General features: G+C 43.4%; 1 protein-coding gene across 2 annotated transcripts in view; it reads right to left on the bottom strand.

Moving 5' to 3' along the window:
• The window catches only part of NLGN4X (neuroligin 4 X-linked), a 388,593-nt gene that overhangs the window by 32,761 nt on the left and 331,886 nt on the right, over positions 1-23,946 (bottom strand). The gene's annotated exons all lie outside the window — the stretch shown is intronic.

Genomic DNA, 23,946 nt, shown 5'->3' with positions numbered 1-23,946 from the left:
TACAGTGAACTTTATATTCAATATCCTCTGAGACCCCATCATGGAAAAGAGTATGTGTGTATAACTGAATCACACTGCTATATAGCAGAAATTAAAGCAACACTGTAAATCAACTACACTTCAATGAAAAGAAAGATTATGCAGACGATAAAGCTTATATGCTCCGACTGCAAAATGTTGTTGGTGAATAACTTTGCATGAAGCTGATGCACATTTATCTGTTCAGTCTGTGTATTCAGTGCTTGTTTATTATTTATTTAGTGTTTATTGGGTACTCAGAGTCTAAAGAGAAACGCAAGGCAAAAATATAGCTGCAACCATGCTGAGAAAATGATGGAGGTCCTTATCCAACCGAATTTCTGATATACATGCAATGACCCAACTAACGTGATAAAAGCTGAGGGAAAATGATATAAGAGTGGATTCTGACACATATTTTGAAAACTTACAGACAGCTTTATTTCATTTGTGAGCTACAATTCATTTTTAACACAAATATTTTAAAACGTATTAGGAAAGTCATTTTTTTGCCATCACATACTGTTTATGAAACATGCATGAAATATGTGTGTGTGTGTGTGTGTGTGTGTGTGTGTGTGTGTCTCTGACGGCATGCTCAGTTGCTGTGTGTGACTTTTTGTGTCTCCATGGACAGTAGCCCGCCAGGCTTCTCTGTCCATAGGATTTCAGAGGCAAGAAAACTGGAGTGGGCTGTCATCTCCTCCTTCAGGGGATCTTTCAGACCCAGAGGATCAAAGCCCCCGTCTCCTGCACTGGCAGTCGGAAGCCCCCAGGGAAGCCCATAGCGATTTTGTATTTATATGGTATTCATGGCACTACAAACTGTATTTAAGAAATAAAGATAATTTACATAACTCAGTGTTACAACTGTGAAACCCAATTTTGATAGTTTCTCACAAAGTGTACAAATTCCAAATATGCTGACCTGCTTAGACACACTAAGTAAGGAAAGTCACTCAGTCGTGTCCGACTCTTTGTGACCCCATGGACTACACACTCCATGGAATTCTCCAGGCCAGAACACTGGAGTGGGGAGCCATTCCCTTCTCCAGGGTATCTTCCCAACCCAGGGATCGAACCCAGGTCTCCTGTATTGCAGTGGATTCTTTACCAGCTGGGCCCCCAGGGAAGCTCACTATTAGATACACCATTTCATCCTCAACTGCAAGACAAGCATGGCTGGTTGCTGGGTTTCCTAGTATTTATGACTGGATACTATCGAGGGGCAGATAAGAATTAATCTGGTTTGTTATTTGCCCATAAAATGCTAACAACTAAATATAAAAAAAAAACAGACATTCTTCTTCATCTCTATCAAAACCTAGTCATGCAGACTAACTCATGTAATCTTAATTGTGTTCAGAAATATCCCCAAGCTTTCCAATGTTGGTTTTCAATGGGAACCTTGGAACTTGGTTAAGAAGATAGTTTAAGGTTTCCTTTGCTGTGCAAAAGCTTATAAGTTTGATGAGGTCCCATTTGTTTATTTTCACTTTGATTTCTATTGCCTTGGGAGAACGGATAAAGAAGATGTGGTACATACATATAGCGGAATACTACTCAGCCATGAAAAAGAATGAAATAAGGCCACTTGCAGAAATGTGGATCGATGCAGAGATGATCATACGAAGTGAAGTCAGTCAGAGAAAGACAAATATATGACATCACTTATACATGCAATCCCACGGACTATACAGTCCATGGAATTTTCCAGGCCAGAACACTGGAGTGGGTAGCCATTCCCTTCTCCAGGTGATCTTCCAGACTCAGGAATCGAACTTGGGGTCTCCTGCACTGCAGGTGGATTCCTGCACTGCAGGAATTCCTTCTCCCGCACTGCAGGTGAAGCCCCTGATACAATCTTAAAAATACTACAAATGAACTTATTTACAAAATAGAGATAGACTAACATAAAAAACAAACATCGTTATCAAAGGGGATCCGAAGTGGTAGGAACAGCACGTTTGGGATTAGCATACACACCCAGCTATATATAAACTCCATAAACAAAAGATCTTAGTGTACAGCAGAGGGAACTAGACTTAATATCTTGTAATAACCAAGGATGGATATCCATCCATCTATCTATCCATACATCCATCAAACTGAATCACATTGCTGTTCACCTGAAACTTGACACAATACCGTAGGGAAAAAAGACATAACGAAAGACCCTGGGAAGGTTTGAGAGGAAATACAACACAACATTAGCAACAAGTGATTGGAGTGACCTTGGAAAGAGCTATTGGGCTAGCCAGAAAGTTCGTTTGCGTTTTTCCATTAGACGCTATGGAAAAACCTGAGCAAACTTTTTGGACAACCCAATAAAACCCCTACAGAAAGTTCAGTTTCAGGTACAGAAAGGTAGCTGTTGAAGAAGTAGGGATATTTCTCAGGACTGAGTGTATATCCCCTCTGTGTAACACACACTCAAATTGTCCCTTTGGTTGAATAGCTTGACTATGCAGTCTTCCTGGTGAATTCTCAATTGTTAAATATCCTCCTTGGAAGAAAGGCTACGACAAACCTAGACCAGCATATTAAAAAGCAGAGACGTCACTTAGACGATGTTTGTTCAAAGAGTCAAAGCTATGGTTTTCCCAGTAGCCATGTACAGATGTAAGAGTGGGACCATAAGGAAGGCGGAGCACCAGAGAATCGATGCTTTCAAACTGCGATGCTGGAGAGGACTATTGAGAGTCCTGTGCACAGCGAGGGAATCAAACCAGTCGTCCTAAACGAAATCAGTCCTGAATATTCATTGGAAAGACTGATGCTGAAGCTGAAGTTCCAATACTTTGGCCACCTGATACAAAGAGCTGACTCACTAGGAAAGACCCTGATGCTGGGAAAGACTGAAGGCAAAAGGAGAAGTGGATAACAGAGGATAAGATGGTTGGATAGCATCACTGATTCAAAGGAAATGAGTTTGAGCACGCTCCAGGAGATGGTGATGGACAGGGAGGCCTGGCGTGCTGCAGTCCATGGGGTCGCAAAGAGTCAGACACGACTGAGCGACTGAACTGACTCAACACGCCCTTGCTGACGAGGAGATTTGAAAGTCCATTTCTCCAATGAAGAGTCTACTACAACACTCAACTTGTAAGACCCCTTCATACTATCTTGGTCTCACTGTGGATGTATTTTTATAACCTAATTTACATAGGTAAAGCAACTGTGCAATGAATTTACTTTAAGAAAGGAAACAGCATATGATGAAAAACAGAAGACCTTTCATCTAATTATTCAAGTTTTGTTTAAAAACCAACCAGTGTTCCCCAGTCGAGTGAGGCCTTGGATCAGCCAACATGCTTCTAACCTCAGAGCAATTGGCTGAGGAACTGGAAATCATGGCTAATTTGCAACAGGATGACTATGGAATATTGCATAACGTTCAGTTTCCAAGAAAAGTTCCATTATGTTGATCCTATTCATTTTTCCCACATAGCTAACTTCTACACTCTTCCTCACTAAAATGCAAGGAATGAGATGAAAAAAAAATATTTAATTGACCTTCATAATTAATACAAACTTCAAATAACACCTGACCTTTTCACGCAAAACAACTTCTAATTAACAAATTCATTTTGTGTTCCTAAAACTGAGCTTTCCTTTAATTAACAATATTGATGGCTTCTAGAGTTAATGTCTGTGGCTAAACCACCATGTTATTTTAAAAGCATAAAGTGACACCAAACAGTTGATTAGTAATGAGTTATTTTTAAAAGAAAATAGCTGATTATCATCTTTGTTGTTGCTCAGTTGCTAGGTCATGTCTAAGCTGCTAAGTCGCTTCAGTCGTGTCCGACTCTGTGTGACCCCATAGACGGCAGCCCACCAGGCTCCCCTGTCCCTGGGATTCTCCAGGCAAGAACACTGGAGTGGGTTGCCATTTCCTTCTCCAATGCATGAAAGTGAAAAGTCAAAGTGAAGTCGCTCAGTCGTGTCCAACTCTTAGCAACCCCATGGACTGCAGCCTACCAGGCTCCTCGGTCCACGGGATTTTCCAGGCAAGAGTAGTGGAGTGGGGTGCCATTGCCTTCTCCAAGGTCATGTGTAACTCTCTGCAACCCCATGGACTGCAGCACACCAGGCTTCCCTGTCCTGCACTATCTCCTGGAGCTTGCTCAAACTCATGTCCATTGAGTCAGTGATACCATCCAACCATTTCACCCTCTGTCGTCCCCTTCTCCAGCCTGCAATCTTTCCCAACATCACTGTCTTTTCCAATGAGTTGGCTCTTTGCATAAGGTGGCCAAAATATTGGAGCTTGAGCATCAGCATCAATCCTTCCAATGAATATTCAGGGTTGATTTCCTTCAGGATTGACTTGTCTCATCTCCTTGCAGTTCAACACACTCTAAAGAGTCTTGTCCAGCACCACAGTTTGAAAGCATCAGTTCTTCAGTGTTTAACCTTCTCAGTGGTCCAGCTCTCATATCCATACATGACTACTGGAAAAACCAGTAGGTTTGACTATACACACCTTTGTTGGCAAAGTGATGTCTCTGCTTTTTAATACACTGTCTAGATTCTCATGCAGAATTTTTTCATCACCCTCCTTGTCCAAATCATATATCTGGTAAATTGCACATGTACAGCAGCTGTGTATATGTGAATGCCAAACTCTTAATGTATAAGCAGGGATTTATAAAGAAAAATCATAAAGTGGGCATCTTGTTATAATTACAGAGTGGAATAAATTCATTTTAAATATAGATTTATGTCAGCTTGCAGAAAAGTCAACTGAATGGAATAGAAATGTCATTTCTACCACCTTATGCCCGACTACTGAAGGGTGACAAGTGTCTTCTGATCTCAAAGACTGATTCTTTGCAAGGTACATGATGGGTGTGGAAGAAACTCACTAGAAGCTCTTCATTTTTTATGAAAAACCACATAATATTCATACAGTGTTGGTGGGAATGTAAACTGGTGCAGACACTTTGGAAAACAGTATGGTGGTTCGTCAAAATAACTAAAAATTAGAATTACCATATGATCCAGCAACTTCAATCCTGGGCATATATCCAAAGAAAACTCTAATTCAAAAAGATATGCGTACCCCCAGGGTTCACTGCAGCACTTTTTACAATAGCTAGGACATAGAAGAACCTAAATGTTCATCAACAGATGGATGGATAAAGAAGGTGTTTTACACACACACACACACACACACACACACAGGAATATTACTCAGCCATAAAAAAGAATGAAATAATGCCATTTGCAGCAACATGGATGGCCTTAGAGGGTATTATACTAAGTGTAAAAACATCAGACAGAGAAAGATAAATACTGCATGATATTATTTATATACAGAATCTACAAAGTACAACTAGTACAAGGAACAAAAAAGAAGCAAAGGAAGAATTGAAATGTATGAAGGCGTAACTCAGAGGAATCCATGCATAAACAAGCTACATCTTCAAACATCACCAGGGCTGAACACCAAAATCACGGCCTTCCACGCAAAACGTCAAGTGAAGATGAATATAGGATTTAATTTACAGAAGACCAAAACCACTCTACCCGCAGCATATTAAAAGGGTCATGCTAGAGATGATTTGTATAAGTAAAATATAGCAGAAGAAGGAAATGATAAACAAGAATCCGAGAGGTTATGACTCTCTGAGTAAGACCAAAGGCATATAGTTTAAAAGGGGAAGAGAGAGGGATCCAAAAAAAATCTTCATCGTGTTCTACTTTTATTTCAGATAACACTTTAGCAAGCTGTTTAATTATTCATGTCCATGGATGAAAATTTCTCTCATGTTAAAAACGATAAAAAGATTACAACTACCTTAAAAACTGGATTCAGGACTCCATGAAGTAGCTAGAGAATAATATTTAAAAAATAAAATTGTTTTTTTCTTTTCCAGGTCAAATTCAGCAGCTCAACAACCAGCATAATCACCAATCCTAAATTTTCTAATGCAGAGAAGCTGACGGCTTTACGTTAGTGGTCTCGTTTTAGACAAACACTAAAACAACAATCGTTTATCTGTAATGTATACAGTGACACGTGTTCTAATTCTTCCCTGGCTTGTGCCAAATGCTGTTTTGCAGTATCGAGAACTAAGGAATCTAAATTCTTAAGTCTCAATTCGAATTTATGAAGGCATTTAGTACAAGTTTTCTTAAACCTGATGTTCTAATACGCCACATCTGGGGAATGTGTTCTAACTTTTTACCAGGGGTTTCCAGACACAGCTGAACACCTTGGAGGTATTTTCAAAAAAGTTCGAGACTAAACCTCCTGAAGATTCCGACCTATTGACTGTGCTCCAGGGCTGGGAGGATAATAATTATTCAAATGGCAACAACAGCTATGGAGACAATACAGCTTCTAAAGGGATTCCATCATGTACTCAGAACTACCTTAACAAAGCACGAGTTTATTATTATTTTGATGAGAGAAGCGAACGCATCTTGGGGAGAGAAGTGAGTTACATTGCGTTCTTTCTTAAATCATGCATGGCAGAAAGAGAATGCCGAAAAAAGAATAGATTATAAAGGTGCTGGGCTGTCCGTAGTCTCTTCAGTCGTGTCCAACTCTGTCCATGGGATTCTCCAGGCAAGAATGCTGGAGTGGGTTGCCATCTCCTCCTCCAGAGGATCTTCCCAACCCAAGGATCAAACAGGGGTCTCTTTCGTCTCCCGCCCTGGCAGGCGGGTTCTTTACCACCAGCGCCACCTGGGAAGCCCAGATTATAAATATGGCTCAGCAAATTGGCCAGTATGATGAGTTAAAACATGCAGAACAGAATCCCCGGTTATAGGATACCCAAAAGATGAAAAGAGCTGAGAGATAATCCATTTGAAAGGTGTAAGTTTACATTATCACAGTAAAATGTTTCGAGTTTCTCCTCAAAGCGTAAGTTAAATCTGATACATACTAAGATACAAAAAACACACAGACACACACCTATACACAGATGGGTGGATTTCTGTACAAATTGAGAAGCAGCTGAGTTTCTCATGTTGGTACCCAATGTAGTAAAGAAATCATTCATATACAGAAGTAGAGAAAATTGCTTTCAGAGAGAACTGTGTTCCCATGCTCTGCAAGACAGTTGAAGACATGTTTGATCACTGGTGGTTCAGATGGTAAAGAATATACCTGCAATGCAGGAGACCAAGCTTTGACCCCTGAGTCGGGAAGATCCCCTGGAGAAGGGAATGGCAACCCACTCCAGTATCCTTGCCTGGAGAATCCCATGGACAGAGGAGCCTGGCGGTCTATGGTTCATGGGGTCCCAAAGAGTCAGACACAACTGAGTGACTAAAATCTTCATTCTGATCTGCAGATGGGACTTCAACATGGAGTGAGTCTTGGTTTTGACTGAGTGTTACTCTATGTCCACTACAAAAAAAAAAAAAAAAAGTTGATTCAACTGGGCTGGGCACTCTCGCTCCTGGCTGTGCCCAGATTCCGTGTCTGGTTCTCAATGAAGTATTTGCTGAAAGAATAGGATTTTCCAGGAGGTGGACACCTACGGCTCGCTCTCCATCACACAATTACACAAGTCTGAAATTGGGAAGATCACAGGTGAAGCCATGCCTATTCCACCTTGAAATCTGTAGGAACAGGGGTTGACCGTAAACCTGCAATGCTTAGATCTCTGGTGAATGAAACCTTTTGGAAAACTGCGTGTGAGGGTCTGAGTCTGCAATGTCCGTAGGGCTGTGGGTCTGCAAATCCCACACCCTTCCTCCACGACCCAGACACCAAATAGCCTATCTTAGATTTAGGGACGTGTTTGGGAGTCAGATTGGTCGCTGGTGGGTCAGGGCGGAGTTTCAAGTTTGCGTTTGGGTTAAGATTCAGGTGAGAAAGGGAGGTGGAGGACACGACTGTGTTTCCGTACAGGTGAAGGATTCAAAGTCAGGACTCAAGGAGTGAAGACAAAGGGTTGAAAACTGAAGGTCCACAGTTAGGACACCTTTTGAGGATGGATTCAGGTTCAGAGATTAGGGCAAGGTCAAATTTCAGACAACGAGGTAGGGGCAGAAGTCAATATTAACATAAAGGGCTTGTAGTTCACGATAGTGGCAGGGATCAAAGGTCATGACTTAGCTCAAAAGCCGCGGGATCAGGCTCTCTCTGTGAAAGCTGTCTTCGGTGCTTGACTCAAGAGCCAACAGTCAAGGGTTCCGGTCAAAGCTCAAGGGTTTAATTCAAAGATTTATGATAGAGTTAGGGGTTGGGTCTGGGTTTTTTCAAGATTGGGCAGAATTAAGATTCATTCTTAATTCATTGGGTGTTGGAGAACACTCTTGAGAGTCCCTTGGATTGCAAGATCAAAACAGTCCATGGTAAAGGAAATCAGTCCTGAATGTTCATTGGAAGGACTGATGCTAAAGCTGAAGCTCCAATACTTTGGCCACCTGATGTGAAGAACTGACTCATTTGAAAAGACCCTGATGCTGGGAAAGATTGATGTCGAGAGGAGAAGGGGACGACAGAGGATGAGATGGTTGGATGGCATCACCCACTCGATGAACGTAAGTTTGAGCAAGCTCCGGGAGTTGGTGATAGACAGGGAAGCCTGGCATGCTGCAGTCCGTGGGGTCGCAGAGTCGGACACTACTGAGCGACTGAACTGAACTGAACTCAAAGATTCATATTCAGCTTCCATTTGCGTCAGGGCTCAGGTTCAGGTCCACAGGCACTGTTTGGGATCATGGGGCAAATCAAAGGCCAGGAATCTGGAGGTCAAAGTCCCCGGCTTCACTTCCTGGTGAGGGTTGGTGTCAGATTTCAATCTCAGACGAAGGTTCTGTTCAAGTTTCCATGTTAGTGTTCATATCAGAGGTCAAGAGTCAAAGGTCAAGTTTCATTTGGGAGGAGTTAGCATCAAGTGTCTAAGGTAAGAGGTAGAGTCAGCACCCTGTGGTTAGTTTAGGGCAAGTGTTCACATCGCAGTTTGAATTCTTGCAGATGCAAGTTCAAAGGCAATATATATGCTTTTAATTGTAGTCAAATATCTATAAGAGATAAGGATAGCGCTACATCGAGTCCAACTCTTGCATCCCATGAAAAGTAGCCTGCCAGGCTCCTCTGTCCATGGGATTCTCCATAACAGAATCTCTGCGATTTTAACCATCTTAAAGGTAGAAGTCAGCGGTATTAACATTACTTATACAATGTTGTACTGCCATCACCCCTAGAGCTTAACAGTTCTAGAACTTTTCAATCACCCTGAACACAAACTCCATATGTCATATACATCAGATTTCTAAATGTGTATATAATTACATTATCCATACCTTCATTCTATCCAGACATAGAAATAAGATGTGTAAGTGAGCGTATATGAGTATCTGTACATATGTACAAGCATATGTGTACATACATTGATTTATTTCATTAAATCACTTGTTAAATTATGGACAGGTTTTTGTTGTTGAGCCCCTAAGTTGTGTCCCATACTTTGTAACCACACAGACTTGAGCCCACCAAGCTTTTCCATCTAGGGATTGCACAGGCAAGAATAAGGGAGTGGGTTGCCATGGACACAATTCAATGATAATAAATTACTATTTCTTCACTCAAAGACATCATTAGGCTTCTTAGTGTCCTGCTAATAAAAAAAACTGGTCATAGGTCAATGTGAAGAGAAACTTTATAAATGCACTTCCAGCATTTGTAATGCTGATATGTCTGGTATCAGGATTTATCTGAAAATATATATAAGAATGTTTATAAATGCCTTTAGAGTAAACTGGGCTTCCCTCATGGCTCAGGTGGGATAGAATCTGTGTGCAATGCAGGAGACCCAATTTAGATCCCTGGGTCGAGAAGGTCCCCTGGAGGAGGGAATGGTAACCCACTCCAATACTCTTGCCTGGAGAATCCCTTGGACATAGGAGCCTGGTGGGCTACAGTCCACGGGGTCGCAAAGAGTGGGACCCGACCGAGTGACCAACACTTCACTTTCACATATGCTGCTAAAGAGTGTGGCTTTAAGCTCTTTGTTCTCTCCAGAGAGTGGGATGATTCTAAACCTGTGACACCCTCCCTGGGGAATTCTATTCCGTGATGCCAAGGGTCTCACCACAGAATTGTGGCAGCGTGGTTTACTGCTAGAACACACAGGGGAAGGAACAGGAAAAGAGCATGGAAGTCAGGGAGCGCTCGGGGCCTGCAGGATTTGCAGGACCCGAGAGATTTGCAGAACACTGCTGATGGAGAAGGCAATGGCACCCCACTCCAGTACTCCTGCCTGGAAAATCCCATGGATGGAGGATCCTGGCAGGCTGCAGTCCAGGGGGTCGCACAGAGTCGGACACGACTGAGCGACTTCACTTTCACTTTTCACTTTCATGCATTGGAGAAGGAAATGGCAACCCACTCCAGTGTTCTTGCCTAGAGAATCCCAGGGACGGGGGAGCCTGGTGGGCTGCCGTCTATGGGGTCGCACAGATTCGGACAGGACTGAAGCGACTTAGCAACAGCAGCAGCTAATGGAGGAAGGGAACATTCAGAAATAGTTTATGAAAATAATAAGAACTTACATTTTTTAACTTCTAATTTTGTATTCGGGGTATAGATGGTCAATAATGTTCTGATCGCTTACCGTGGATCGCTTAAGGGACTCAGCCACACATACACATGTATCCATGCCCTCCAAACTCCCCTCCCATCCAGGCTGCCACATAACATTGAGCAGAGTTCCCTCTTCTGTACACCAGGTCCTTGCTGGTTCTCCATGTTAAATACAGCAGTGTGTCCATGTCCACCCCTAACTCCCTGACTATCCCTTCCCCCATCCTTCCCCCTCGGAACCATACGGTTATTACAGAGTATTGAGCAGAGTTCCCTCTGCTGTACACCAGGTCCTTGAGGGTTCTCCATGTTAAATACAGCAGTGTGTCTATGTCCATCCCAGACTCCCTGACTATCCCTTCCCCCATCCTTCCCCCTCGGAACCATACGGTTATTACAGAGTATTGAGCAGAGTTCCCTCTGCTGTACACCAGGTCCTTGAGGGTTCTCCATGTTAAATACAGCAGTGTGTCTATGTCCATCCCAGACTCCCTGACTATCCCTTCCCCCATCCTTCCCCAAGGCAAACGTAAGTCTGTTCTCTAAGTCTGTAAGTCTTTTTCCATCTTGTCAGTTCATGTGAATCATTTCTGTTTATATTCCACAAACGTGTAAATATGTACATGGAGGACTGCCAAAATATTCACAATAGCAATATTGTGAAAATCTTGACCACTGGAACGGAGAACACGTGTGCACCCATGAATACCACACAGGGAGACTTACACGATCGCCATAACTCCCAATGGACTGACCTAAGAGGAGGCTCTTGGCTAAAAGAAGGTCAGAATGTCCATGTTTCATCAAATCAATTGGCTAAATCACTATATTGATAGAACATCCTTTCCTGGTGCTTTGTCTGTCCCAAATATGAATTTAAAAACCTTTAAAATATGCATTTTAAATACAAACCTTTATATAAAATTTAAGAAAACAAATTTAAAAGCCTTAGATTTTAAAATAATCTTTCTCCTCCTACCACGCAGAATTATCTTATGCTTGCTCTCTTTCAGCATTTATGTCTCAATATCTACCTCAGTTAATAAGTCTTCTTCTTTTCTGTGTGCTTTCCTAATTATGATTTTCAATCATAACGATGGATCTGATAAGGAAGCCCTGCGGTGTGCTAAGTTCCAAGTGATGTTCCAAAATTAAAATAACACAAGGGAAAAAAAATGTCAGTGAGACACACCTGAAATAGTTGAGTTGATTTAGAAACGCAAAGCATATAGAATGTGGTGTGTTGGCCAGCTCTCTTATTTTTAAATGCCTGGAGGCTCCTTCTGCTTGGATGCTAATTTTTTTTAAAGCTTCCCTGGACACCTGCATTGGCTGCCCAGGTAAGACAGCTCTGAGAGACAGATGGAGGTGAATCGGCAAGCATGTTTGGAAAAATCCAGAATGTCATCTCATCGTGTTCCCTACTTTGGCTGAGCCATCTGGGGGGCACCAAGACCACACTGTTGCAGGAAGAAATACACCAAAATACACTTACTCATACACCTCTTCTGTACCAGGCCGCATTTCACGTAAGGGAAAAACACCACTTATGTCTAATACTCACTCAAATAGTGGTGCTGGGAAAGACTCTCAACAGTCCCTTGTTGGACTGCACGGAGATCCAACCAGTCCTTCCTGAAGAACATCAACCCTGAATACTCACTGGAAGGACTGATGCTGAAGCAGAAACTCCCGTATTTTGGCCACCTGATGCAAAGAGCCGACTCACTGGAAAAGACGTTGGTGCTGGGAAAGACTGAGGGCAGGAGGAGAAGGGGACGACAGAGGATGAGATGGTTGGATGGCATCACCTACTCAACAGACATGAGTCTGACTAAGCTCTGGAAGTTGGTGATGGACAGGGAGGCCTGACGTGATGCAGTCCATGAGGTCGCAAAGAGTCAGACACAACTACATGACTGAATAGCAACAACAAAAAATACTCATTTGTAGAAAATGAAGCTGTACTTTTCAGGGATTCAGTCAGCATCTGTAACATTCTTTTAAATTTACTCGACTCTCTTATAACAGGGGTGAGATTTAAAAGTCACTTCCATAACTTATAACCACATTGTTTTAAATTAAAATGTCTATTTTAGGCTAACTCTTAATTGAGCTGCAATTTAAGAGAGGATTTTTTAAGGGGTAAAGAGATGAGTCAAACCCTTTCTTAGAGCTCATCTAGGATTCACTGTCTTGTAAGAAGCTAATTTCTGTTGCCTTCAGGACAATGGCTTAATAGCTATTGTGCTATGAAAAAAATGGGAGGAAATGGTAGAATCACATCCATGGGAGAACTGGGTGTTGTAGAATATTTCACAGTGGCTCTGCTCGGCTCTATTTTCAAGGAAATAACAGCTTCTTTTGTACAGGCCAGCAAAATGTGATCTACAATCAGAAATCATTTTAAACTACCTTCCTTCCACAGGCTCCACTATGACCTACTCTGGTCCTGGAGAAGCTGATAAAACGTGATGACTAAATCTCTAAATCAACAAGCCAGGCTCTTATGTGCAACGTCTAAGACAGCACAAAGCAATGGAAATCTCAGAGCGATCCGAAGATAAAATGTTGGTCTGGAGGTTACACTAACATTTTTATTAATTTCTATACAGATTGATTCAATGGACATGAGTTTGGGTAAACTCTGGGAGTTGGTGATGCACAGGGAAGCCTGGCGAGCCACAGTACATGAGGTCGCAAAGAGCTGGACACGACTGAGCGACTGAACTGAACAGAGTTCATGATGCAGAATGCTAGGCCGGATGAATCACAAGCTGGAATCAAGACCGCTGGGAGAAATATTAACAACATCAGATATGCAGATGATACCACTCTAATGGCAGAAAGTGAAGAGGAATTAAAGAGCCTCTGGGTGAGGGTGAAAGAGGAGAGTGAAAAAGCTGGCTTAAAACTCAACATTCAAAAAATGAAGATCATGGCATCTGGTTCCATCACTTAAGGGCAAACAGGGAAAAAGTGGAAACACTGACATATTCTATTTTCTTGGGCTCCAAATTCACAGTGGACAGTGACTGCAGACATGAAATTAAGATGCCTGCTTCTTGGAAGAAAAGCTACCACAAAGCTAAACAGCATATTAAAAAGCAGAGACATCACTTTGCCAACAACGGGCCATCTGGTCAACACTACGGTTTTCCCAGTAGTCACGTATGGACGTGAGAGCTGGACCATAAAGAAGGCTTAGCGCCGAAGAACAGATGCTTTTGAACTGTGGTGTTGGAGGAGACTCTTCAGAGTCCCTGGGACTGCAAGGAGTTCAAACCAGTCCATGCTAAAGGAAATCAGTCCTGAATGGAAGGACTGATGCTGAAGCTGAAACTCCAATACTCTGGCCACCTGATGCAAAGAGCCAACTCACTGGAAAAGACGCTGATGCTGGCTGAGATTGAAGGCAGGAGGAGAAGGGGATGACAGAGGATGAGACGGTTGGATGACATCACCACGGACATGGATTTGAGCAAACCTGGGGAGATGGTGAAGGACAGGGAAGCCTAGCGTGCTGCAGTCCATGGGGTCGCAAAGAGTTGGACGCGACTGAGCAACTGAACAACAACGAGAGGTGAAGAAAGATCATTTCTCATCTAAAGACGTATTTCCTAGGAAATTACAACAAATGTACAGGATATAAATCAACAGAGAACCCAAACCAGCAAATGAATTTAAGGGAAAATAAATATCAGAGAAGTTGTAGGTCAGTTGGCTCTCCTTACAGAGCTGTCTCAGGCTGCAAAATGACCATGAATAAGACAGATTAAGGATACAGATGTGAGACACTGTGGCAATGACTTTGAACTGCAGGGAGGAACCATGGTAAGTATGAACACATTCCTGACCCGAGATATATATTATTAATGGTGTGTTTTTTTTTCTTGACCGAATATTATTGATTCAAAACATATCCATATGTTTTTTACAGAGTGACACAATTACTATCCCCATGCAAAGTTGTTAGAGGTTAAAACTGATCAAAGATTCATTACACAACTTATATTTAAAGTCTGCTTATTTTTAATTGAAGGATAACTGCTTCACAATATTGTGTTGGTTTCTGTTGTACATCAACGTGGGTCAGCCATAAAAATGGATATTTCGCCTCCATCTCGAACTTCTCTTGAAGCTCACTCCCACCTCCCACCCCCTCCCACCCCTCTAGCTTGTCACAGAGGACTGGTTTGAGTTCCCCGATTCATACAGCAAACTCCCACTGGCTCTACCTATTTCACACAAGGTAGTGTGTATCTTTCTTCTTTTTGGAGAAGGTTATGGCACCCCATTCCAATACTCGTGCCTGGAAAATCCCACGGATGAAGGAGCCTGGTGGGCTGCAGTCCATGGAGTCGCTAAGAGTCGGACACGACTGAGCGGCTTCACTTTCACTTTTCACTTGCATGCATTGGAGAAGGAAATGGCAACCCACTCCAGTGTTCTTGCCTGGAGAATCCCAGGGACGGGGAAGCCTGGTGGGCTGACGTCTATGGGGTCCCACAGAGTCAGACACGACTGAAGTGACTTAGCAGCAGCAGCAGCAGCAGTGTATATGTTTCAAGGCTACCCTGTCCATTGGCTGCACCATCTCTTTCCCGCCGTTATACACCTTATGACCTCCATCTTTCACAGTTTGCTCCATTAGGATTCTGTTCCAACTTTGTGTTTACTACAAACACAAGTTTATCATTAAAAAATTGCGGGAAATGATGCATCTTGAGAGTTTGAGTGAGACAGAGGTTTTTTCCGTGAGTTTTATACAGATACTTTCTGTCACTGTCTAAGCGACATATATTATCTCAGAAGATGACAGCTCTTCCGAACATAGTTCAGATTCAGACGATGCAAAGAGTAGACCAAGAGAAAGACAAAAATCCTTGGTGGCCGATCCCACTACGGAGAGGGGACATGAAAATGCTGCTAGAGAGCTCTCTGTTCTTTTTCCAGAAAAGAGTACTGAAGACAACAGTTTATGAAAATTAGAAGGTCAAGTGTCACACTGAATGTTGTAACCCACAAAATGTTAGTAAAGTAAGAGAATGAATTTTTGATCCGTCAAAAGAAACATCAGTGGTCACAGGCATTAGTTTATAGAAAAAAATACCCCAGTCAATAATGAGTTAAATGGGCAGACATCGGGGAAACCCTGAGAAAAAAAAGGCATTGCAACTTTCTTCATAAGAACAGAAGACTTCCAAAGAACAGAACCATCTCCCAAGGTCTTTCCTTGTTCTCGGCTGTGACTGCAAGCTGATTAAAAATGCAGAGGGTGTCAAAAGGGCTGATGCATGAAAATGCATCCACCTTTGGAGTCAGGGCTGAAAACTGATGAAGGGAAAATTTGAACACGGGATGATTCAAAGGCATGGAGAAAGTAAGGTAGGAGCCCTTGTATCAGATTCAAGAGCCCTCTGTACCAGAGTCCTTTAAGGTGAGATGAAATGTTCACCCTAGACAGAAATGGATAGATAGATCATGTCCTCCATACACTTCACGTCGGTGCATTTCAGGGTGCTGCATTCGGAGAGAAAGACAATGAAGAGACAACAAAGTTAAGTGGTGAGAGGAATTTCCAGGGTGTTAACTAAGAAGGCAGAAATGATGGGGCTGGTTAGGACTCCAGGTTTCCACTTCAGGGGGCATGGGTTTGATAGCTGGTTGGGGGGAGCAGAGGATGAGACAGTTGGATGGCATCACGAACTCAACGGATGTGAATTTGAGCTAAGAGCCAAACGTGACTTAGTGACTCAACACACATCCATCCCAAACTCCCCAGCTATCCCTTCCTCCCATCCTTCCTCATAGTAACCATAAGTTCATTCTCTAACTCTTTGAGTCTGCTTCCCTCAAGTTCACTTGTATCATGTCTTTACAGATTCTACGTATAAGGGGTGTCACTTATTTCCTTCTCTGTCTGACTTCCTTCACTCAGTATGACAATATCTAGGTCCGTCCCTGTTGCAGCAAATGACATTCCTTCATTCTTTTTAATGCCTGAGTCAGATTCCACTGTATATATATACTATGATGTGATTCGCTAAAATACTGCTTCTGTTTTTTTCTTTATTTTTTGGCCGTAAAGCATATGGGATCGAAGCCAAATCCCCTGCGAAGCCTTAACCACTGGACTCACAGGGAAGAACCAGATTAGGTTTTTTTTTTTCCTTTTTTTCTATTTGAATTGTGAGCTATTCAAAGCCACTAAGGGCTGGGTCTTTGTTACAGCGGCCCTAGGAAATGGATGCAGGGAACTGTGGGCAGAGTTGACCGCAAGCATGACCTTGACGTTGCAAAGGATGGGGCTGGGAGACACATATATGGAAACACTCAGAAATGTATTTGCATGGAATCTGAGACTCTCAGTACCCACTCAGTGGCGAATTCTCCTTCCGAGTTAGAGAGTTTAAATACACAGAGCTACCAGGTCCTACTTGGTTACCATGCCTTCCGAATAAGAGGCCCACCCTGATGAAGAAATCACACGAGGACTTCCCTGGCGACACGGTGGAGAAGAATCCACCTGCCAATGCAGGGGACAGGGGTCCATGTCTGCTCTGGGAAGATTCCACATGCCAAGGAACAATGAAGCGTATGAGTCATGACTACTGACATCTGTGTGCCCTACGGCCCGCCTGCGACAACCCACGAGCCACGTGCCTCGACTACAAAAGCTGAGCACCCAAGAGGCAGCAAGATGCAGCTACTGAAACCCGCAGTGTGCCCCAGGGGCCGTGCTCTGCAACAACAGAAGCCACCGCAATGAGAAGCCCAGGGAACACAAGTAGGGAGTAGCCGCCACTCTCCACAAGGAAGAGAAAGCCCAGTGCAACAAGGCACAGTGCAGTCAAAAATAAATACTGCAATATACACGTAAAAAATTTTTTTAAATAAAAGAACATGAATATTGGCAGCCCACCATGACTGTTTAAGGGGAGAACTGTCTCCTTAGTAGATTCGTGTCCAACTCTTTGCGATCCGATTGACTGTATAGCACACCGGGCTCCTCTGTCCATGGGATTCTCCAGGCAAGAATATTGGAGTGGGTGGCCATTTCCTTCTCCAGGGGATCTTCCCAACCCAAGGATCAAACCCACATCTCCTGCATTGCAGGCCAATTTTTTACGATAGAGCCACAAAGGAAGCCCATAGCAAAGCCTTGTTAGGTGGTTTTTACCTGCATCTTCTGGGTGACTTGCGCTCTGACGCTGGCTTGTTAAGTACCATCCATGTGCTGAACTGGGCTTAGTCACTCAGTCGTGGCCAGCTCTTCGCAACCCCATGGACTGCAGCCCTCCAGGCTCCTCTACCCATGCAATTCTCCAGGCAAGAATCCTGGCGTGGGTGGCCATTTCCTCCTCCAAGGGATCTTCCCAACCCAGGGATCGAACCCAGCTCTCCCCAACCCTGGAAACCTCTCTGGTCTGAAAGAGGAAATTGGCCAAAGAAAAATCTTCACTGCAGGCAGATTCTTTACCATCTGAGCCACCAGGGAAGCCCACCTGCCAACTGATAACCCTGAGATAATATTTACGGGGCTTGGACTAGGCCAGGAGAATTTGAGAGGAAAATGTACCGCAGGCCCCAACTCTGATCATAAAGGTTGCAAGTGCATTGACTCTATCTCTGCTGTACGTGGCTGAGGTGACCCACAAGCTCAGTGAAGAAAACCACTTACATTCTGGGCATTCCACCTTCAAGATTAACTTCCTCCAACCTTGAATGAACAAGAGGAGCTCTGACTCACCCAAGAAATTGCTATTTGACTCCAAAGCAAAAAGTCACTCAGTTCAGTTCAGTTCAGTGGCTCAGTCGTGTCCCACTCTTTGCGGCCCCATGGACTGCAGCACGCCAGACCTCCCTGTCCATCACCTACTCCCGGAGTTTACGCAAACTCATGTCCATTGAGTCGCTGATGCCATCCAACCATCTCATCTTCTGTCATCCCCTTCTCCTCCTGCCTTCAATCTTTCCCAGCATCCGGGTCTTTTCCAGTGAGTCAGCTCTTCACATCAGGTGGCCAAAATACTGGAGCTTCAGCTTCAGCATCAGTCCTTCCAATGAACATTCAGGAGTGATCTCCTTTAGGATGGACTGGATGGATCTCCTTGCTGTCCAAGGGAGTCTCAAGAGTCTTCTACAACACCACCGTTCAAAAGCATCAATTCTTCGGTGTTCAGCTTTCTCTACGGTCCAACTCTCACATCTATACGTGACTACTGGAAAAACCAAAGCCTTGACGAGACTTAGGGAGACAATTACATCACTGGATCATGTCAACCCTGGAAACCCTTCTTGTCTGAAAGAGGATATTGGCCAAAGGTAAAAACGATAAATAAATAAACACCTCTGGATTTTAAAGGTTATTTTCAGTAGGATAATAGCAAAGAGCACACAAAAAACAGTCCATTTGGAGCCAGAAGATAGATTTCAAGCCTCCTGGTTTTGCTTGATCCCCAGGTGGAGAATTCCCGACAGGTTGTGAAATGTTCTTGTGTTGTGTCAGATAAGAATGTAAATAATAAGGCTTCTATGTAGAGGGACAGAGGAGGAACTCATAAGATAGGACAAGACAGCAATGTGGAACATGACCCAAAATGGTACAAACACTCATGTTCCATCTTATTTTTTTTAATATGATAGCTTTATAAAAATTTGTTTTATTTGCCTTTGGCTGGGCCAGGTCTTTGTTGCTTGTGTGGGCTTTTCTCTAGTTGCAGGGAGCAGGGGGCTACTCTAGTTACAGTGTGGGGGCTTCTCCTTGAGGAGGCTTGTCTTGTTGGCAGGAATGGGTTCTAAGTGCACAGGCTACAGAAGTTGTGACTTCCGATCTCCAAAGCACAGGCTCCACAGCTGAAGGGCAAAGACTTAGCTGTTCCACGGCACATGGGATCTTCGCAGAGCAGGGATTGAATCTGTGCGTCCTGCACTGGCCCACGGATTCTTTTTTTTTTTTGGCCCTCCCTTATGAACCTGCCTCCCATCTCCCACTGCACCCCACCCCTCTGGGTTGTCACAGAGTACTGGGTTGAGCCCCCTGACTCACACAGCAAATTAGCACTGGCTGTCTGTTTTGAACTGCGGTCCTAGAGAAGACTGTTTAGAGTCACTGGCACAGCAAGGAGATCCAACCAGTCCATCCTAAAAGAAATCAACCCTGAATATTCATTGGAAGGACTGATGCTGAAACTCCAATCCTATGGCCACCTGATGAGAAGAACTGATTCAATGGAAAAGATCTTGATGCTTGGAAAAGTTGAAGGCAGGAGGAGAAGGGGGCAACAGAGGATGAGATGGTTGGATGGCATCACCAATTCAATGCACAGGAGTTTGAGCACGCTCCGGGCGTTGGTGATGGACAGGGAAGACTGGCTTGCTGCAGTCCATGGGGTCATAAAGAATCAGGCACGACTGAGTGACTGAAAGATAACAACATCTATTTTACATATGGTAATGCACATGTTTACACGCTACTCTATATTTCCTCCACCCTCTCCTTCCCCCACTGTGTCCACAAGTGTGTTCTCCACCTCTAGCGGGCAGATTCTTAACCACTGAGCCAGCAGGGAAGCCCTCAGGCTCCGTTCTAAATGTAGGCAGACTAATTGTTTTGGAAAGCCATGTTTTAGGCAATGCTGACCATATTTTAAGCACTTGATGTGATCAGCAACAGCCCTGTTAGAGGCAGACATAAGTGACTGCCCAGCGTCTCTTCTGATTGTCCAAAATGGAAGGGTCACGATAATTAATGATAAATTCCAAGTCGATGGAAAACAGAAGCAGGTAGAAAGCATGGCACTGCAATGAGAAGACCAGCGAAGCTCTAAACAGTTTATAGAAAGGGCTGGTGGCAGAGGTGAGATTGATGGGTTAGGTCAGTGAGCATCTTATAATATAGAAACCCCTCGGAGGAAAGACCGTTGGAAATGCATGAAACAGCAAATGCATGCTGCGATGCAAACTCCCAGAATAAAATAAAACGGCATCTGGTTCAGGAAGGAAAAATGACATATGATTCATTTGTCAAAAATTCCAGCAGAAGACAGCAGGCTGTTGAATGCCCTGCTGGTCTGCCTGGAGCCATCCGATTTGGAAGGGAGTTTCGAGAGGGTGAAAAGCTCTTTGACATTCAAATGCGAGAGCGTACACACAAATGTACCATTTCAGGGTCCAAATCAGGAAACCTGTGCCCCTGGGGAATTTCGAGGAGGCCATGTTCTCACTGACATGGAAACTTCTGGGAAGTACCCTGCCCCGTATTCAAGCTCTCTGCTCCAAAGAGAAACTGCATAAGCACACAGCCAAAATCTTACTTGTGAACAGCGTAGAAAGTGAAAGTCGGTCAGTCGTGTCTGACTCTTTGCGACCCCATAGACTGTAGCCCGCCAGGCTCCTCTGTCCATGAGATTCTCCAGGCAAGAACAGTGGTATGGGTTGCCATGCCCTCCTCCAGGGGATCTTCCTAACTGAGGGAGTGAACCTGCATTTCTTGCATTAGTAAGTAGATTCTTGACCACTGAGCCATCAGCAAAGACGCATACATGTATATGTATACACACATCTATAAAACATAACTGTTTCATGAACAAACACATTGTGGATGCTTTCTGAGACTGTCAAATAGGAAAGTAACACATATTTAAGAAAAGAAACATTGTGCAAGAAAATACAGATGTCCTATTTTTCTATATGTCTTATCCCTTAAATGTAGATGAATTTGTACATTAATTTGAGCCTGAAAATGGAAACAGATACCTGCAAGTAGTCGATGAAATCAAAAAGTTAAAGTGATGGTGTTAGTCATTCAGTGCTGTCCAAGTCTTTGCAACCCCATCGAGTGCAGCCCACCAGGCTCCTCTGTCCATGGGATTCTCCAGGCAAGAATACTGGAGTGGGTTGCCATTCCCTTCTCCAGGGGCTCTTCCCGACCCAGGGATCGAACCCAGGTCTCCTGCATTGGCAGGCAGATGCTTTACCATCTGAGCCACGAGGGATACCCTCAGTGAAATAAGTATGTAGTTTAAGTACTTCGTAGGCAGAGAAAGACTGAGAAGAATTTGAAGGATATTTTTCAACTTTACCAGAACGTTCAGGAATAGTTGGGAATGAATTGAACAAAAGAGTAAGTAGACAGACGCAAAGTAATAAAAATGAAGGAAAACTAGTCGGAAACTCACTTTGAAAGAAAAGATAGGCATATCCTGCAAGTTTTATTAATTGTCCCTTTTCTGTGGGAATACGTTTTGCAAGATTCATAATGTAAAAATCGATCTGTATATGACTCGAACAGTGAAACAGGCATGAATTATACAAGAAAATTAAAATGATGCTGACAATGTACACAGAAGCAGAACAAAAAGAAGCAAAATGAACCTACTATTGTAATTGCATCCCTGACCTTTTACTATACGATGGAAATTATGCTAAACTGAGACTATTAATAACAGTATACCTCTGAAATTCATGTTAACTATTATTTTATTGGGCTTCACAGGTGGCGGCATGGTGAAGAATCCCCTCGCCAATGCGGGAGATGCAAGAGACATGGGTGGGGAAGATCCTGGGGAATGGAATGACAACCCTCTCCAGTATTCTTGCCTGGAGAATCCCATGGACAGAGGAGTCTGGCGGGCTACAGTCCATGGGGCTGCAAAGAGTTGGACACTACTGAGCAACTGAGCAGGCGTGCAAGGCTTATAAGCAGAGTGCTACCTTGAAAAGAATCTGCCTCTTTACTCAGATAAACTAAACACTGCGATCGATTAATTATGTCTGCCAGGAGCAAAAGGCCAGTCTATGAATTGAAGACACTGATTTATTCTTAAGGAATAAATCCCTTTAAACACGGGAAAGTGGAGATTTAGCACAGATGAGTGCGAGTCCCTCCCACTGCCCAAAGTCATACATTAAACATCAACCCACAGATGGGGTGTCAATCAAAAATAGAACTCAGGCCTCCCCCCGTAAGTAATCATGTGTGTTCACACTAGTCACTAACCATCACATTAAGCCAGACTGCTGTTGAAATACTGCTTCATTTCTACAGCAGTAACAAGGATATAGATGGAACTCGACACTCTTTCACGATTTTTTAAAAATATAGACAACAAAAATACACACTTGTACGATCCGTTACACGGGCAGATGTGATTTTTCATATACAAATCCAACACATTTGATGCAGTGTTGGGTCTCCTATGTTTGAGTCCCCTTCTATGCAGGACAGCTGGCTGGACAGTGAAGCAGGCGGACACACTGCATGTTACCGTGGGGCTTATGACCAAGAACTGAAGCCAGATACACGGCAAAAATGAAAAGCATCAGAACAGATGTGAAGGTGAAGCAGAGGGTCATGGACATTTAGTGCAGAAAACGTAGGGTCCAGAGAAGGAGGGGGCGATGGCTTGAGCAGAAGCAAAATGGCTTAGCAGGGCCCACGTGGAGTCTTCTAAACCACATGTAGTAACGAGCGTCCAATTGTAAAGGTGATCCGAACACATAAATGAATACTGATCATGCGTTGCTGAGAAGGTTACATAGTCTTCCTAGAAGGCAACTGATTTTGGGGGTAGGGGTGGATGTCTAGTAACCAATCAAGAGACGGTGGCTGATGGAGAAGGGATTATTAATAATGGTGGGAATGTTTTGATTCTATTTCTGTGATTTGCAAGATGGTAGCCATAACTACTTATGGCTATGTAATCCTTCTGGCTCAGCTGGTAAAGAATCCACCTGCAATGCAGGACACCCCGGTTCAATTCCTGGGTTCAGGAAGATCCCCTGGAGAAGGAATAGGCTACACATGCCAGTGTTCTTGGGCTTCCCTGGTGGCTCAGCTGGTAAAGAATCTACCTGCAATGTGGGAGACCTGGGTTCGATCCCTGGGTTGGGAAGATCTGCTGGAGAAGGGAAAGGCTGCCTACCCACTCCAGTATTCTGGCCTGGACTGTATAGTCAAAGGGGTCACAAAGAGTCAGACGCGGCTGAGCATCTTTCACTGTGGAGTCTTGGAATGTGGCCTGTCCAAACTGGGATGTGCTGTAAATAAAATACACACTGGATAGCAAGTATTTAGCAAAAAAAAAAAAATCTTAGCAATATTTTTGTCTGTATTACATGTTAATATTTTGGAAATACTTTGACAAAGGAAATTCAGTCTTAATCTGTTTTTTTTTCCTTTAACTCTCTTTAATGTCACTGTTAGAAAATACGAAATTATGCATGTAGTTCCTGGAACAAATCTTTTTATTGTAATTAAAAAAAAAAAAAGTGGTTTTTTTTTTTGTTTGTTTGTTTTTTCGGCCACAGCAATGTGGGATCTTAGTTCCCCGAGCAGGGACTGAACACATGCCCAGTGCAGAGTCTTA

Source organism: Bos javanicus, chromosome X (assembly GCF_032452875.1).
Source record: "Bos javanicus breed banteng chromosome X, ARS-OSU_banteng_1.0, whole genome shotgun sequence".
NCBI classification, from domain to species: domain Eukaryota; kingdom Metazoa; phylum Chordata; class Mammalia; order Artiodactyla; family Bovidae; genus Bos; species Bos javanicus.
This window is presented reverse-complemented; position numbering and strand designations above follow the sequence as displayed.